This window comes from Suncus etruscus, chromosome 15 (genome assembly GCF_024139225.1).
Source record: "Suncus etruscus isolate mSunEtr1 chromosome 15, mSunEtr1.pri.cur, whole genome shotgun sequence".
Classification (NCBI taxonomy): domain Eukaryota; kingdom Metazoa; phylum Chordata; class Mammalia; order Eulipotyphla; family Soricidae; genus Suncus; species Suncus etruscus.
Genome location: NC_064862.1, coordinates 7,240,047 through 7,254,144, shown reverse-complemented (window position 1 = coordinate 7,254,144; position 14,098 = coordinate 7,240,047). Strand labels below are relative to the sequence as shown.

General features: G+C 38.5%; 1 protein-coding gene and 1 pseudogene across 1 annotated transcript in view; both read left to right on the top strand.

Moving 5' to 3' along the window:
• Positions 1-14,098, top strand: part of CITED2 (Cbp/p300 interacting transactivator with Glu/Asp rich carboxy-terminal domain 2) — a 1,046,546-nt gene that overhangs the window by 352,705 nt on the left and 679,743 nt on the right. The gene's annotated exons all lie outside the window — the stretch shown is intronic.
• LOC126029408 (mitochondrial import receptor subunit TOM20 homolog) lies at positions 13,342-13,904 on the top strand (annotated as a pseudogene).

The following is a 14,098-nucleotide window of genomic DNA, read 5'->3' as shown; positions in this document are numbered from 1 at the left end:
ATGAGAAGTAATTACAACCTCATCCCTGCCAAGACTAACAATAACAACTAACATTTATTTAGTAATTACTGTGTTTTAGGCATTAAATCCTCATGGTAATGTACAAAATTGGTGTATTTATTATTTCCTCATCTTTTAAAAGGATAGTGATCAATACGTAGAGTTGATTAGATGTGCACCTCTCCGTGACGATACTCTAGCTCTGATTTGCTTCAAATCTCCTGTTGCAATGGAAGACTTCTGACCTCTAGTTTAGCTTAACTTCCAAAATACTTCACCTTCATCATACCTCTTGGTGCAATGCCCTTTGGCTTCCCCAGCAGTCAGTTACTAATAAGCTTCTTCTCTGAGAATGATACCATCATTATCCAATAAATAATAATACCATCATTATGCAATGAGTATTGAGTACATGTGTCAACTATTTACCATTCCAACCAGTGTATTCCACAAATTTAGTTTTCAACCTATATAATGAGATATATAAATTGTTATTAAATTGCATGCAAATAGACAAAGTGGTTCTAATACTGTCAACAGACCCCCAATAATTATTTTGTTTCTAGTCCCACTTTTTAATTGTGACACTTCCTTTCCTGTTATGTGGTGCTATTTGTTCCCCAGTTCTCTCTCTCTCTCCTGGCTCTTTAGAAGAAGAATGCATGAAATAAAATATGAGGAGACCAAACTGCATTCTCTCCTGACTTCAGATTCTCATTCCCCAGGCATGAGAACATTCTCTGCTTCTAAAATGCCTCCCCTACTTTTCTCATCCTTTTCTCTGCCCAGATAACCATTTTGAAGGCCAAAGTACTCGGAAACAGCAAGAATCACGCAAACTTCATTTTGAAAGGTGATGTATCTTTGATGGGAAATTGGGATGAGGATGGCCTCCAATATCAGTGCCAACAAAATAGAGCTAAATAAAATTTAGATTTCCTGCATTTGAGATCTGGGGGTTGTAAAACAATATAACAAGACAGTTTAGGAATATGAAAAAAGGATATGGCTTGAAGTCAAACATAATGAATCAATCAATTTTTTTTAATATTCTCTTACTCTTAAGACCATTCTTAACTGCAACAAATAAATAAAGAAATCACAAATTTACAAGGACAATGAGAATGTGAGAGGAGACAACAGTTAATGAAAACCATCAATAAGGATTGTTGGAGGTTGGAATGTCAACTAAAATAATTACTTCTGGAAAGCAATTTTAAGTTTGGTAAAGGTGAAATTTATTAAGAGCTTACTCAGAGCCAAACTGAAGATTCAGGCCAGGATAGCAGTCAACAATATTCTTCTGTGTAACCAACTGCCTATATGCATGAAAACAGTTTAGCCTTATTTATTTATTCATTATATAAATAAGTTTTATGTGCAGAGAAAATATATAATGGTTCTTTCCAAAAGAAGACATCTAGCTATTTTATAAAGTTTCCATTTAACTTAAAAAGATTAGCTTCTCTTATTTTTTCATTTTGTTTTGTTTTTTGTTTTTTGGGCCACACCCGGTGATGTTCAGGGATTACTTCTGGCTATGCATTCAGAAATTGCTCCTGGTTTGGGGGACCCTATGGGACTCCAGGATATCTAACAGCAGTGTGTCATAGGCTATCGCACTCAAGACAAACCCCTTACAGCTTACACCACCACTCAGGCCCCGAGATTAGCTTCTTTTATTCTTAGTAAAAAAAAAAAAAAGTATAATTTTCTTTCTTTTTTTTTAATTTTTTATTTTTAATTATGAGAAGAATGATACAAAGAGGACAAGGTAAAGTTACAGTAAAAGGACAGTCGCCTATAAACAGAGTTCTCAGAAGAAATCCCCTTGCTGATGCCTAAACATTGAACTTATAGTCAAAAAAACATTAAGAAAAATAAGGCAGAACCCATGTACAATTACTTTGTCCACAAGTCCCCAGACTGTAGTACATTATAACATTTCTTAGCAGTACACAAAGCTACCTAAAGCCATGAGATTTATGTGACTCCTTAACATTGAAGGCATAGTATTTTTTTTATATATTCATGCACATACATATTAGTTTAAGTTAGCATCAAAAGTTTAAGAGGTTTTTTTTATTTTTTTTATTTATTTATTTATTTATTTTTGGTTTTTGGGTCACACCTGGCAGTGCTCAGGGGTTATTCCTGGCTCCAGGCTCAGAAATTGCTCCTGGCAGGCACAGGGGACCATATGGGGCGCCGGGATTCGAACCGATGACCTCCTGCATGAAAGGCAAACGCCTTACCTCCATGCTATCTCTCCGGCCCCAAAGAGGTTTTTTTTAAAGGTTAGTCAAAAGGGCACAGTAAAAATGGTGTTAGAGTGGCAAATATTGTTTGCATAGGCCCACCAACATATGGGGGTCATGGAAAGAAATAGCCTTGATCTAAATACAAGGAGACCACTACCCCTGAAGTTTCCTGGCATAAGACCAACTCTAGGCTCCAGGCAAACCAGTTTATTCAATCCAAGTCATTGTCTGTAGTGCCAATACAGTTTTATTTTTCACGCAGTCCTATTGTTGGCATCAGGTTTCTGTATTAAAGATCCTGAAATCTGCACATCCTACACTGAAGTCAGGATGGTTTGGAGTATCCTCTAATTTCACCTCATAATTAAGGGGAAATACAGAAAGTCCTGTCCAGTAAGTAGGTCATTGTTGTTGTTAAGTGAGAAGTACCCTTTTTCTTGGAGCCGGAGTCTAGCAGGAGGAGGTTTGGCAGGCCCCTGCCATGCCAGAGGTCTGCTTGACCAGGCCTAGTGGGGGTGCGGGACTTGGGTAACCCCAGCACCCCTCTACCGCCTTGCTCCAGATCTCCAGGGCTTTCCCAGGCACATGCCTGGGCAAGCCGGTGAGTTGGGTCCCTTGGTGGAGCTTGAAGGTACCCTAGGCCTTCCCCCATTATCCATTCAGCTCCTTAGGGAGGGTCTGGGTGGGGCTCTGAACTTCTGGCCTCCCAGCTTCTTGAAGGATCTCTCCTTTCTTGGAGCCGGGAGTCTAGCAGGAGGAGGTTTGGCAGGCCCCTGCCATGCCAGAGGTCTGCTTGACCAGGCCTAGTGGGGGTGCGGGACTTGGGTAACCCCAGCACCCCTCTACCACCTTGCTCCAGATCTCCAGGGCTTTCCCGGGCCACATACCTGGGCAAGCTGGTGAGTTGGGTCCCTTGGTGGAGCTTGAAGGTACCCTAGGCCTTCCCCCATTATCCATTCAGCTCCTTAGGGAGGGTCTGGGTGGGGCTCTGAACTTCTGGCCTCCCAGCTTCTTGAAGTCACTGGTAATCTCTGTCCAGTCTATATTTTCAGAATCGCGCGGGGGGCAATAGCCCCCCGCGTGCAAAGAAACATTAATAGTACTCACACAAGAAACATTAATAGTACTCACACAATAAACATTAATTGTACTCACTATCATTGAATTATGTTTTTATATATGCAGAATGTCCATTTTGTACTCTGCCCTTTTGCATACCCCTTCATAAGTTCATATTTCTCTTTAACTTCTTTAATTCCTATCATCATTACTCCTCATTTACCCTTTCTAACTTAAGTATGGTGCCCTGGAGTTAACACCCAGCCAACTATTTTAAAAGGCATAAAGAATACACTTATATGTTTTCAACATTTTATGGGTGTTTTCTTTGACGTCTATAAACTTTTGCTGAATATTTTCTTATACAGTGACGATTCCCCCCCCCCCCCATGTTTTTTATCTTCTCTTTGTGAACTGCTCAATATGGAATTTGGTGTGAAAGAATCCCTCAGTTTAATACTTATGTTTGAATCAAGTCATGGGTCTTGTTGGAAATATTCTTACGCCCCCATATATCTGATAGCACCACGTGGCTTTATTTCTTGTTTGCTTAGGCACACTAAAATGGGAAAATACTATACATACCAATAGGTTCTTATCTAATAGAGATGGGAACACACAAATCTTGTAGTGCAATGAGACCTTACACCCTGAACATTGACATAAAGACCAGGCACAGGCCTCAGAAGAATGGGCATTCTCCATTCACCCCTTGATCTACAGAAGACATTTACAAAACATCCAAGGTTGTATATAACATCACCTGGTGGCATTCCTGTACCAGGGAAGACCCTACAGCTGCTCTGACATCTATCTACTCAAAAAAAACACCCCTTAACACTGAGAAGACAATAAGAACAATGACCTGCTTACTGGACAGGGCTTGCTGTAATGCCCCTTAATTGTGAAGTTTGTCTATAACATCACCTGGAAGCAATCCTCTACCACGGAAGACCCTACCACTGCTCAGACATCGTCCTGCTCAAAAGAGACTTCCCTTAACACTGAGAAGACTTAACAACAACAACCTGCTTACAGGAAAGGGCTTCCTGCATTGCCCTTTCACGGTGAGGTGAAACGAGAAGACACTCCACATCATGACTTCAATGTAGGACATGCAGATTCCAGAATCTTTAATACAGAAACATGATACCAACAACAGAGACTGTGTGAAAAGTGTGTTGCCACTACGGACAATGTCTTGGATCGGACGATAACTTGCCTGAAGCCTAGAGCTGGTCTTATGCCAGGAAACTTCAGGGGTAGGATCTCTTTGTATTTAGGCCAAGGTTATTCCTTTCCATGCCTCTCATATTTTGGTGGGCCTATGCAAACAACAATTGCCACTCTAACAATGTTTTTACTGTGCTCCTTTGACTCTAATCCTTAAAACGCACCCACTTAAAATTTGAGGTTAACTTAAGCTAATATTCATGTACATGGAAATGTAAAAAATACTATGCCTCTAATGTTAAAGGAGTTACGTAAGTTTGATGGCTTTAGATTGCCTTGTGTGCTGTTAAGAAATATTATAATGTGCTACAATCTGGGGACTCGAGGGACAAAATAATCGCACATGGATTCTGTTTTATTTTATCTTAACGTTCTTTGGCTGAAAGTTCAAAGTTAAGATATCAGCAAGGGGACTTCTTCTGAGAATTATGTTATGGGTGATTGTCCTTCCACTGTAACTTTACCTTGCCCTCTTTCTTTGCATCTTTTGTTCTCACAATTCAAAATAAAAAAATTTATAAAAAAAAAAAGTGAGAAGTACAATTTTCACATGAAACAGTCTCTTGAGTTCACAGTTAATTTGGGGAGGGGGGAGCTTTCTGTGTTTAGGAAGTAGGTAAGGTGTAGCAGATGTTTGAATCTCTTAGCAAATAAGTGCCCCTTATGAACATAATGTATAGTCAGACTGCTCTTTCATGCTGCTGGATCTAGAACTTAATAATCAAGGCAGAGTGGTCTCAAAATGTAGACTCATTCGATATTCCCTTTACTTTTCCTCCCAGGAATTTTCAAAAACATAAAAGTCAGAGCCAAATAGATTGTACAGGGGGGGCTTTCTTTGCATGCAACCAACCCCAATTCAATTCTCAGCATCACATATGGTCCCCAGAGCACCAAGAGTGATCCCTGAGCATTGTCAAGTCTTAAAAAGTCATTTTTAAAGAAATTGTGGTACATATACACAATGAAATATTATACAGCCATCAGGAGAAATGAAGTCATGAAATTCTCCTATACATGGATGTACATGGAATCTATTATGTTGAGTGAAATAAGTCAGAGGGAGAGAGATAGACACAGAATAGTCTCACTCATCTATGAGTTTTAAGAAAAATTAAGGACATTATTGTCATAATGCCCAGAGACAATAAAGATGAGAGCCAGAAAGACCGGCTCACAATATGAATCTCACCGCAAGGAATGTTGAGTGCAGTTAGGGAAATAACTACACTAATAACTTTCATAACAATCTTGATGAGTGAGAGAAGTAGAATGCCTATCTCGAAGACAGGCAGGAGTTGGGAAGGAGGGAGGGGAGCATTGGTATTGGGAATGTTGCACTGGTGAAGGGGGGGTGTTATGACTGAAACTCAATTACAATCATGCTTGTAGTCATGGTGCTTAAATAAAGATTTTATTTTTTAAAAAGTCGTTCTCTTGCAGGCTTCAGTATTATAAAGAGGCTCTGTCTAGGAAGAGCACAGGTAAAACTTTTCAAACTGAACAAAATAAAGAGTTTTCTTTCTTTTTTTTTTTTTTCTTTTTTTTCTCCACATAAAGTAGACAAAACAGTTACAAGACACCTGGGAAAGTTATCATCTGGGCACCTACAGCTAGGAATAATAGGAGAAGTTAACCTTACTCTATTAGCCAGCCTCAGACAGGATCCAAACATCATTCTGAATTCCAGGAAATCCTGAAAGTAGGAATGAGTTTGGGGATTACAATTGAGAAAGTACACTAAACTGATGCCTCTTTCCCAGGTCCCTGTTCCTATCAATAATTAAATACAAACAACTACTCTTCCTCACCACTACCCAGAGACCAAGGGTTCTGGTTAAAAAGAAAGGAAGGAGTTCTGTACCAGAACACCCCCTCTCTCAGGATCTGCACAGAGCAAAGGTCATGAGGAAAAAAAATAAGAGCATAGATGAAATTGCTGATTAACCAGCCAACCCCCAGGCTTTTCTTCTCTGCTTTTATTAGACAGCACATATGAGATACATCCAGATAGAAAGTAAATTAGTTCTCTCAATTGTTGGTTTTCAAAATGACAAGTGTATCTACCAGTCTGCTTACCATAAAACAAAGTTTATAGAAAAATTATCCCGAAAAAGCTGATCAAAGTTAAGGCTAAGTTAGGAACCTAATAATATCAATGTTTTATATATATACATATATATATATATATATATAGAGAGAGAGAGAGAGAGAGAGAGAGAGATCTAGGCAGTTGAGACAAAGCTCTAGCAGAAAATATAAACATGGAAACATAAACAAACTGAAAAGGAACTGGGTTGTGAGAGGAGAGGCAATGTAAGTAGAAGAGGAGCTGGAGAGATAGTATAATGTGTAGTGTGCTTGCCTTGCACACATCCAACTTGGTTCAATCCCTTCATTCCATATAATCTTCTGAGCAACACTGTGAGTTATCCCTGAGAATAGAGCCAGGAGTAAACTCTGAAAATCTGTGGATGTGGAAAACACATACACTACAAAAATGTAGAATAAAACATCCATACTTAATAGGGGCTGGAGAGGTGATGCAAGTGGTAGGGTGTCTGCCTTGCACACGCTAACCTAGGATAAACCATGGTTCAATCCCCTGGCGTCCCATATGGTCCCCCAAGCCAGGAGCAATTTCTAATAGCATAACCAGGAGTAACCCCTGAGTGTTACCAGGTGTGCCCCAAACACCAAAATAAATTAAATTAATTAAATTAAATACATATTTAATATTTTCAGGGCAATGGAACAAATGTTGTTTCTATGAAACATTAACAATTTGCTATCCTGTTTATTTATCTTTACAAAAACCCTTCCCCATGATTCCTGTGGACCATAGTCATTCTCAGCAATATTTGTCCAGTGAACCTGACAATGTGATATTCAGTTTACTGGTGTTTAAGGGTCCTCAAGTCTACATTTGCAATGTTTTGGGCGTGGGACAATGCAGTGACAGGGATCAATACCAAGGTCTCACACATGCTAGCCATGTGATATGATGCTTGAGCTAGCTCCTGTCCTCACAATACTCTCCATTAATAAAAGTATTCAAAATTTAAACAAGAAATTAAGTTTTACTTATTTCATTTTTCCTGAAGCATCATTCAAAAAAGCATCATCCAAATTCTCTAACAGGCAATTCCTATTCAATGCAAGGGCATTTGCCTTACACATAGCTGACTGAACCCAGGGCAGACCTGGGTTCAATCCCTGGCATCCCATATGTGCCCCGAGCCAGGAGCAATTTCTGAGCCCATAGCCAGGAGTAACTTCTGAGTGTCACCAGGTGTGGCCCAGAAACCAAAAACAAAACAGAACAAAACAAAACAAAAAAACCAAAACTAAAAAAAAAAAAAACAAAAAAAAAAAACCAAACAAACAAACAGAAGTAACCCTTCACCATCACTGGATGTGGCCCAAAAACCAAAGGAAAAAATAAAAAAGATCAATAGAAGTAAGAGTTGATTCTTTGGGGGGGAAAAAAAATCAAGATTGGTAAGTCATTAGCAAGACTCACCAAAAAATGGGGAAAGAAATTTAATAAACAAAATAAGAAATGAAAAAGTGGAGGTCACTATAGGTACTACCAAAATTCAAAAGGCAATCAGAGATAACTTTGTGAATCTTTCTACCACAAAACAAGAGAACCTGGAAGAAATGGATAAATTCTTGGACTCTTATAATTTCCCAAGATTGAACCAAGATGATCTAAAATATCTTCCTATCACTATTGGGAAATTGAAATGGTGATTAAAAGGCTTCCCAAACAAAAACTCAGGCCCAGATGTACTTACTAGTGATTTCTTTCAAACCTTTAAAGAGGGTCTGACAATTCTTTTAAGAATCTTCCAGAAAGAAGAAACAGAAACACTCCCAAGCAGTTTTTATGAAGCTAACATCACTATAAGAGCAAAAGCAGACAAAGACACCACCAATAAAAGAGAACTACAAGCCTATATCACTGATGAACACAGATACAAAGATCTTCAACAAAATACTAGAAAAACAGCACATCAAGAATATTAAAAACATCAGCCTTAAACACCAAAGCCAAAGCCAACGACAACAGAATCGAAACCCAATCTACAACAAGCTAGACACAGAGGTGACCACTTATACTAGCAGCCCAGGGGAGCATAGGAGGGGGATATGGGATGCATGCTGGGAACAGGGGAGGAGGGAGGACAACACTGGTGGTAGGATTGCCCCTGATTCAATGTCACTATGTACCTAAAATATTAATGTGAAAGATTTGTAATCCACTTTGGTCAAAATAAAAATTATTTAAAATAAAAGAATATTAAACACACTCCAAATCACTAATCATCAGGGAGATACAAATCAAAACAACAATGAGATTTCATTTAACACTACAGACACTGGCACATATTACAAGGAAAAAGAAAAACCAGTGCTGGTGTAGATGCTGGGAGAAAGGTACTCTCATTCACTGCTGGTGGGAATGCAGACTTGTTCAGCATTTTTGGGAAACAATGAATTTTTTTAAAAATCTAGAAATTTAGCTTCCATATGACCCAGCAATACCACTTCTAGGCATACTCTTTTGAAAAAAAAATAACACCATGCAACAATATTTACAATAGCCAGAATCTGAAAACAACCCCAAGGGCAGGAGAACAAATGAGTGGTCAAAGAAATTGTATCTACACAATGGAATACTACACAGCTGTTAGGAAAAATAAAGTCATGAACTCTACTTATATTTGGAAAAAATGTGGAGACTATTATGCTGGGTGAAATGAGTTAGAGAGGGGTATATATAGGATAATGTCATCCATTTGTGGGCTGTAAAAATATAATGGATAGTATGGTAATATCTAGGGACAATAGAGATGAAGATCAAGAGAACCAGTCCATGGTAGGAAGCTTGCCACAAAGAGTGGTGAATGCAGTTAAGATAGTAAATGGTTCACTATGACAATGATATTTGTAATTGATCACTCTTCACAAGAACTGGGTGCTGAAAGTGGATAAAGTGATATGTATGGTACCACATCATTAGCAATAGTGAAAACCACAGTAAAGGAAGGGGGTGTGTGTAAAATGCCTGGCTCAGAGGCTGGCAGGGAAGGTTAGGTGTGAGGGAAACTTTGGACATTGGTGGTGGGAAGTGAACACTGGTGAAGGGTAGTGTACATTTTATTATTGAAACTCAATCATGAACAATTTTGCAACCAGGGTGCTTAAATAATATATATATATATATATATATATATATATATATATATATATATATATATATATATATATATATATATATAAAACATAAGCAAGACAAGAACAACAAAATAAAAGAGGCAGCAGAAATTTATAGTCGTTCGAGGTCGCTTGCCTTGCACATGATGATCTGAGTTTGGTAAGTCACTCCATAGTCCCAGGAGCCCTGCCAGGTCTGATCCTTGAGTTAAAGCAGGAATAAGCCTTGAGCATCCAGGAGGAAGTCCTGAGCACTACAGGGTGTGGTCCCAAAAATGAAAGAATAAAAATACCTTCTCTTGAGATTTCTAGTGATAAATAAGAGAGGGCTTTTCATGTGAAATTATTTTTCAGAAAAGAAATAGGGATGCCTCTAATTTTTTGACCCATAAAGAGATCCTGAAAGAACTCATTTTCTTTAAATGTATTTATTTTAGGAAGAGGAAATTTCTGAATAAACTGACTATAAATAACTTGAAGATACAAGCTTTCTTTTGACTCTTTGAAGCTATAAATGAGTGCATCGATCCTGCAAGCTTGTTGTTCTCTCATTTATGAGAATTTTTTTCTCTCATTTACAGACTTTTCTTTATTGTCTGGAGCCATAGGAAGCAGCTTCAACACAAGGGAATCTGGGGTGTTAGTGTCAAGTAAGACAAATTTCTCTAATCAACGTTTCTGTAATTTGGTTTTTAAATTGCACCTCATGGACACAGCAAATATACACAAATTTTAAAGAAACATGAGTATGCAAAAGTGGTACATTGAATTAATTTTCAATTAACAGTCATTCACTAGGAAGTTGGCACATATAATTACAGACTTTCCCATGTAATCTCAACATAACTGTTACAGACCTTAAGACATATTATTATAAAGATATAGAAATATTCACTAGAAATAGCTAGACTGGTTGACTAAAAGAACTATAGATGGGGAAATTAAATAAAGCTTTGGTCGGGGTTGTTATACATTATTAAGGCATACATTGAGAACTGATTCATAAGGTTACAAAATAAAGACCCAACCTTTTGTAAGCTTGTCTTTTTTTCTTCCTATTTCTCATTTGTAGGCAATAAAGTCCTCCCTTGATCATTTTACTGCTTTAAAATAAATTTCTTACATTTCTTGAATTCTGGAACAATTCATCATTTTCATACTTGTATATTCTCTATGTTATTCACCCAAAGCTTGTGTCGAGTTTAATATAGGTTTTGAAAGTTGTATATGTCTCTATAGAATCTAGAATCAAATATTATTTATTCATAGTATATTTTTAATGATAGTGGCCTAAGTAATGGAGGTGCCATAGATGTGTTCCATATAAATGATGAAATCTATATGTATTACTCATAACTTCTAATCTTCACATATTATAGATAATGGTACTCCTTACTAAGTAAGATGATTAATTTCAATGCAGATATGGCCAGGAAAAATTATTTTCATTAAGAATCTGGTTAAAAGGAAGACAAATTTATTATTATAAATATTTAAACCATTATTCAACCAAGAGAATATTTGAAGACATTATACAGAAATTGGCCATCTCAAATCTAAAGGAAAATACTTAAAACTGCAATCACAATGTCAGTTTCTGGCAGGAATGCCATTTCATTTTTTCCCAACTAAGTAATCATGCCAATATGTTTTTTTTCTGGTAAATATTTATCAAAATCTAAATTATTATGTGTTTGAAACTTTCTTAAGTTTGAATTTTTTGTTTGAAGCAAAAATTTCATTTGACACCACTAACCAAATAGTAAAAAATTGAGGAAATATTTAAACTTCAAAGGATTTTTTTAAATAAGTTTCTGTTTACATGAGGTCAACACTCTCTCAGCAAAACATTTCAGCAGACATCAGAAAATTCCAGATTATTTTCTTCTAAAGATTGTTTTCATTTCTAAGCCCCCAACTTTCACAAAGCTTGTAGATTGTCTGTTTGTGTTTGTTAAGGGTTTTAAAAATTCAAGTTAACATAGCCAGGAGTAACCCCTGAGCGTCAAACGGGTGTGGCCCAAAAACCAAAAAAAAAAAAAAAAAAAAAATTCAAGTTAATAACAACTATAACTGTCTATTCATTATCAAAATTTAAATGAGAATCAGTCCTGACCGATAATTCTCCAACTTGAATATAAACTCTGGAACCTCCTCATGAATTCCTTTGGGGGTGGGGGTGAGTATGTCTGAACCTTACCCAGTGGTGCTCAGGAACTATTCCTGGCCTGTGTTCATGAATGACCCCTGGTCTTGCTCAGAGGATCACCATATGTGATGCCAAAGATTTGAACCAAAGTCAGCTATATATAGGCCTTACCTCTTACACTCTCTCTCTGGCTTTTCTCATGGGTTCTAATGAAATCCTTGTGTATTATTTCTCTAATTTGGTAATAATATATTATTTCTCTAATCACCCTGTTATCCTTGAATGATATTCCGAAATCTATTCTCTGACTATGCTCTCTCTCTCTCTCTCTCTCTCTCTCTCTCTCTCTCTCTCTCTCTCTCTCTCTCTCTCTCTCTCTCTCTCTCTTTCTCTTTCACTTGTCTATCTTGATGCATTGTTGGAAGTACTGAAGCCACAGACTAGGGTAGCTTTTGAAGTTTCCTTCTTGTTTATCTTTTTCTTTTTGTCACATAGTTCCACAAGTTCTTTTTTTTTTTTTGGGGGGGGGGGCCACACCCGGTAATGCTCAGGGGTTACTCCTGGCTATGTGCTCAGAAGTTGCTCCTGGCTTGGGGGACCATATGGGACACCGGGGGATCGAACCGCGGTCCGTCCAAGGCTAGCGCAGGCAAGGCAGGCACCTTACCTTTAGCGCCACCGCCCAGCTCCCACAAGTTCATTCTTCAAAGTCTTTTCTATCTGAAGTGAATCCGTTGCCATGTCCATAGTGTCCTTTCTTTTGTCCCCTTCCCTTTGAAAGACAACATCCCGTTACATCCTCACTTGAAAACTTACATGTGACCCAGACCATTCATCAATCCTTTATGTCACATTCCTCTAGTTAAAGTTATAGGAGGTGGAGCCTGAGTGCCTTTCTTAGCCATTCGATACAAGTAGATAGAATCAACTGTCTCCACTAGAGTTGTTCTTCTCAGAGTATGTCAATTCGCAACTACTAGATGGCTTCTTCCCAGCCGTATGCCGGAAACCTAGTTAAGTGTAGAAAGAAACTGAATCTGACCCAAAAGTATCAGAGCCAATAGGAAAAGGGAACGTCTGTACAAAATTGAGCCCCTGAGCCAGTCCTGACAGCTTACCCAGGACTTGCCTGTTAGATGAGCGTCTTACGGTATGAAAAATACGGTAATTCTATGAGGATTTCTGTATAAAAACTTAACAAATGCTAGCCATATTTTGTGCCGGTGAATTTAGTTGTTATTTAACATAACAATTAGGATTGTGTTGCAGAAGGGCATTAATATTTAAATGTCCTTAGAACTGTGCTAGGATGAAGTGCAAGAGGAACTCAAACAGTATTGGAGGAAGCAGACACTGTGATTGGCACTGTGGTGCTGGATGTTTATGCATGAAACCCTATCATGAAGATGATTCTAAATGACATGCCTCAGCCTTTCCGCGTCCCGAGCGGCGCGCCCGAGGTTGCGCGTTGGCCAACGGGCCTGCAAGACGGTCGGTCCCAGCAGCGCCATCGCCGCGGGCGTGTGCGGAGCTGTTCGTCGGCTGCGGCATCTACTGCGACCGCGAGCGCCGGCGTGACCCCGACTCCAAGAACAGGCTGCGAGAACGAAGAAAGGAACAGAAGCTTGCCAAGGAGAGAGCTGGCTTTCCAAGTTGCCTGACCTTAAAGACGCTGAAGCTGTTCAGAAATTCTTTCTTGAAGAAATAGAGCTTGGTGAAGAGTTACTAGCACAAGGGGAGTATGAGAAGGGTGTAGAGTCACCATCTGACAAATGCGATTGCTGTGTGTGGCAGCCACCGCAGTCACTGCAAGTGTTGCAGCAAACTCTTCCACCACCAGTGTTCCAGATGCTCCTGACTAAGCTTCCAACAGTTGGTCAGAGAATTGTCAGTGCTCAGAGCTTGGCTGAAGATGATGTGGAATGAGAAACAAATGTCAACTTACTATTAATCTCAATTTAAAAAATGTAACATTTTAACTCGGAAGATGAACGGCTTGGGGAATAACGGCAAATAAGCTTGTTGTGGACTGTCATACACTGAAATCTACCAAAGTTAATTGTTACTTTGTGTAGATCCATTTGTCTGTTTTATTTATTTTTCCCAGTGAAAAGTGTATTTTGATAGAGAGCTTTTCTTTTTATAAATACACTGAGTTACTGAAAAGAAAATT